Below are 5,562 nucleotides of genomic sequence, written 5' to 3' on the forward strand. Positions count from 1 at the left end.
AAAAAGCCTTACCCTTGAAACCGATTGAGCTTGATTCACCTTCCATTTGCAAGAATTCGCCAAACACTTAATTCCATGTGAAAGAGATGTTCTTTACTTTTAGATGGAGGTTGAACTAGATCGATGCACGGTAATAAGCATAGAAAAATATTTGTAAGTATGTTGATTGATCTTAGCACCATTAAACTATCTTCAAGGACTATTGCTTGAAACCTTCGCTTAGCATATAAAGGTTATGAGTCCCCATTTTCAAACCGCACCCTCCTACTTCCTTGCTAGAGGACTAGCAAGATTTAAGTTTGGGGGTCTGATAACTCTCTAGTTTCCATGTTTTTAGCACCTTTTTTGTCCATATTTTGCATTGTTCATACCCTTAACTTAGCATTTTTAGGTCATTAATTGTAGGAATTCACTTTTAGGCCATTTAGGGTGTTGCATTTTTGCATTTGCATATTTTGGATGAAAACAGGTGCTTAAGAGCCTAAAATGGGGAAACATAAGGACAAACCTGAGCATGTACCCGAAGGAGCCATCGAGCTGGAAGAACAATTCCGAACCCCAACACGATCGAGGAGGATCCAAGAGCCGGAAGAAAAACCCGAAGATCTATCCGAGGAGTAACCCGACTTCATCCTCGTGTACCCCATCGAGTGGACCATCGGGCAGGTCTGGGAAGCTAGGTCAAAGGGGTTTCCATATATAAACCCCTCCTCTCCTTCCTCGCAAACGAGCACCCTGCAGACCCTCAAATCAGAGAGCGAGAGCTTCTGTGAGAGAACTGAGCGACTCAAACACTTTTCCCTTTCGTTTTAGATTTTATTTTCATAACATTTTATCATTTCTTTTAGTTTTCTTTCTTGTACTCTTATCCCTCTACTTTATCGTTTAATATAATGCAACTTTCTTTCATATTTGTTGTTATGTTTCTTGCTATGATTTCCGAGTAGTGAAGTAAAGTTTCTAGGGATGGGATAGATGATTTTATGTTCTTGGTCGTTTAGGATGTCTTAGTTGATTGAATATGTTTAATACATTTCCTTCTAGATTGGTGTTCTTAATGTTGTCAACAAACCGAGAGGGTGAGATTAGATCTAAGGTGTTTTACCACCGAGAGGTGTAGATGAGATGCTTGAATCAACCAATGCTAGAGGTTTACTCACTTAGCCTAAGAGATTAGATGAGTAAGGGGTTTACTGACAATAATGAATCGGATCTTAATGCCTGCTTGGTCATGTTTCTCCAACGAGAGTTGGGTAGGGGAGTGATCAAGGTTGATTGTTTCTATCACGAGAGTGTTTTAACAAGATTTTAGAGATTCATTGTCTAGGAAATATTTGCTTTAGGCATGTAAGACATCTGTAATGGTTAGGAACACTTAAGATTCGATTACCCCATCCTTAGAAGCTTTCGTATTTTAATTGCTAGCATTTTCATTCATCACTCGATCTCTTATTCGATCAGGTACATGATAACTTGCATCGAGTAACCCCTCGAGTTGTTCATATTTCATTTGCTTACTCGATCACCCCACCCGATCCTATACTCGAATGCTTGCATCGAGTGCTTAGGTCGTGTGGTTTTTTGTTTATATTCTTTTCTTTTATTATTTTAGGATTGTTAGATAAAACCCATAATTGCTTGGCTTGACTTGCATTGTTCTGATTGCATCCTTCCTGCTAGCATAAACAACCATTTGGATTGATAACCCTTTGTACTACAACTACATAGGGAATTGATACCCTGGATTAAAAACCGGCTATCACTCTGACCAACATCAATGGAGATATTTTCTATGAAGCTAAACCATTCAACCCACCTACTCGAAGATGTAGAGAAGAAGACTATGCAAGAGAGCCACCAGATGCCTACATTGAAGAAAGATCCAAGAGAGCTTGTCTGAGGACAACCCACTCTCCTCACCCTGCTTGCGAAATCAATACTTTTAATATTTTTGCAGTTTAGTTTCAAGTATATAAAAAAAAAAAAATAGAAAAATAGAAAATATAAAAGCCAAAAAGAAGGAAGAAGAAGGTCCATGGATTGTCTACACAACTATGTCTAGTGGCAAGCACCACCTACTGACCGACCATGTTCAACCTGACCGAAGCAAGCCGAAGGCGACGGATCAATCACAATCCTCATGTGATTGATGCCGAGAGTCCCCACTAGTTGTACCAACCGTAGCCGATGCCATGTCCTATGTCCGATGTATCGTGTACCATGTCCTGCGTACCACGTACCATGCCCCGCGTACCAAATATGCTGTCCGCGACCGTTCATCCGTGTACCACGAGACAAATTCGAACCACCACCATCCTCACCACCAACCATCACCATTCTTTTGCTTAGATATACTTTTATTATTTTATCATTATTATTGATGGTTTTAGGTTTTTGTTTCAAGGAGGTTACATTTAGAGATATATCAAATACAATTCGAATGAACTTAGCCTAGTTCATACTTGATGTCAAGCAACCAAAGGAAGTACAAACGGTTAGTCACCACATTACCACAGCCGAACTCTAGACAATTTTTGGGCAACCATTAAATGTCTAAGATTCGACAAAACATCATTCCATCAAGGTGACATTGTTCTTAAACCCTACACTTTTCCTTATGATTTTTAATCCTCAACTCTTTCTTTTTTCCCACCAAGGACGGTGTGATTTAAGTCTGGGGGGAACGATATTCCATCCTATACTAATGCTACTTTCTATTTTGTTGACTTGAGACTTTTTTCCACTTTTTACATCAATAATTTTGACATTTTTATCGAGTCACATTTTTTTTTTTGAGTCAAAACTAGTAGGGGATTATGATCTTATTCTAATGGTTTATTTGATTTGGATTAACACTATTATGAATCTTGATTATGCTTGACAACATAACCGAAGTTTGGAAAGACTGTGAGCCGACTCAACAATCCCCAAAGTCCATATTCGATGGATATTCAGATGATCTAATATTGTCTCTAAATTTTATAGGACCTAAACCGGACTTAATTATCAAGCCGAGGGATTTGGTATACATTAGACTAGATCTCTACATTCAAGCCACACAAGACATTGCACTTCTTCAAAAGTATGTTCCCCTCTCTCTTCCCTTCAATACTAAAAAAAAAATAATGAAAAAAAGAAAAAAAGAATAAGGATATAGGTAGCAAATAAGTGAGCCAAGGGATGTCGCGTAAATCCATGCATACTTTGAATTTCATGGAAGCCTGTCCAATATATATATATATATATATATATTAAAAAAACAGCAAGGGATCTATAAAATAAAATAAAATGATACCCTAGAAATTAGGGAAAAATAAATCTTTTGGAAGTGAGAAAAAGGAGAGGAAAGGAATCATACGAAGAAAGTCTTGGCTTGAAGGGAGTCGACAAACCTTTGATCGATTTTCCCTTGGTAAGATTTCACTTTTTATTATTGCTTAATTTATGTAAAGAGGTGACAATGGAGATTCTAGAGACTCTAAAAAATTGTGGGATCAAGGAGCGTTGATGATTCTCATATTGGATTACAAATGGAAGTTCCTAATGTCAAGGCGAAGAAGAGTGCAAATACAATATCCCCAAAGATAAGTGAATTCCCATTATTTTCAAAACCTCTTTTCCATGATTTATTCTGATTATTTGCTTGAGAATAAGCAAAATCTAAGTCTGGGGGAGTTGATAACATCATTATTTTAGCCATTTTAGCTATAGTTTTAGTATGCATTTAGGAAGAGTTTGATATGATTTCAAGGCTTTAATGTCTATTATCAAGTATTTTAGGTTTCAAGAAAGTTTTACAGGTTTTATAGCAAAAAGGACCAAAAAAACAATGAAAATACGTTTCAGGACAGATTCAGAGCTTTAGAGTACGGGAAACTTTTGAAGAATTTCCAGAACTCATATTTTGACGTAATTGGTTACTATGGAAAGCTGAGAGAGTCATCTTTCTCCTCAAAGTAGAATCAAGTCAATCCGTTCACTCACCAGGAAGTTATGTCCGATTTACCGTGACGTGTTATAAACCGACGAGAAGATAAGTTTGAAGCCAAGTGGACATTAATGACGGCCCGATTGGAACCCATCACGGCGGCCCGGCCCGGAGGAGTCATGACGGTCCAGAACATTCCTACGCCGCCCCTTGTCCTGCACTCAACAAGAAAAGACGTTTCCACCTTTACAAAACCCTAAACCTAGACAAAACCCTATAAATTCTCTTCTAAGCCCTAGGGTTTAGAGTGTACCTTTATTGTGCCTCCAAAGTGGCAATGACCAGAATAACAGCAACGAACAGCAGCCCTCTCTCGTCCATCTCTTGAAGCTTTGAAGTTCACCAAACTCTTTTTCTTTCTCTTGTTCGTTTGATACACTAGTTTTCATAAGGAGAAGTCTTTACATCTTGTACTTGATTCTAAGAAGTAATCGCTAAACCTTATTCTTACTATTTATTCTCTTATGTTTATGAATTATTTAAACCTTGCTTTGATGATTCCCTTAAACATGGTAGAGTAGTTTTCTAGTTGGGTTTAAAGGGATAATCAAAGGGGGGAGATGATCTTAGTTTAGGTGGCAATTTTTAGGGTTTGTTAGATTTATATTCTAGTTTATTCTATGCTTTAATTCTAAGTCTTTGCTTAATGCTTTAAGTTTGCCTCATGAAGTAATTATGATTTAAAGTGTGTGTGCATTTGATACTAGGTTTTTTGTGAGTCTATCCTAGCAGGTTCAATTAACCTTATGTGTTGTAGTACTTAAGGTGTCAATCCAAATGGGATGTTGCTAGCAATCAAGATGCAATCAAGATGCAATCAAGATATCACAAGTCAAGCCCATTTAAAAAGAGTGTTTGGCTACCAATCCTAGAATGGTTGAAACACAAAACGGAAATGAACTACAAGATTAGAAACAAACATGCATGACAAGAAGCGAAAATGAATGAGTAAAACAGAAAACGATTCTAAGCATGAACTAGATAGCAAGAACAGAAACGGTCTCAGGAATGCAATATCAATCAAAAAGATAGAAGTCCTAAAGATGGGAGTAATTGATGTCGGTGGAGTATCCTAGTCTTCTGAGTGTTTAACATGTCACAAGCAAACTATCCCTAGACAATGAACATCACGACTTAGCTAATCCAATCTCTTGGCAGAAGCTACTCAGACTGAAAAACTTCCAAAACTAGCTCTCGCTAGAGAAACATGGTTGAACAGGCATGATGAACCATTTCATTCACGTCAACAAACACCTTAGACAACTAATCTCTTAGGCTAGGAATGTAAGTCTCTGACACTAGTTGGTCGGACATTTCATCGAACACCTTTTGGGTGTGGAAATATCTAAGACCTAGTTCCAATTGATCAGAGAGAAACTAGTATTTCTAACTCTAGTCCAGAAGGGAATCATACAAATCAAAGCTTAAACACCCTACATCCTAAGATCCTCCACCTAGTCTATCCCATCCCCAAGAACTCTAACACTACTCAGATCCGAAAATCATCATCAAGGATGCAAACCCAAAAAACATTGAATCAAGCATAGTAAGATAAATAAAAATGAGATGAACAA

The sequence above is a fragment of the Camelina sativa genome, chromosome 13 (assembly GCF_000633955.1).
Source record: "Camelina sativa cultivar DH55 chromosome 13, Cs, whole genome shotgun sequence".
NCBI classification, from domain to species: domain Eukaryota; kingdom Viridiplantae; phylum Streptophyta; class Magnoliopsida; order Brassicales; family Brassicaceae; genus Camelina; species Camelina sativa.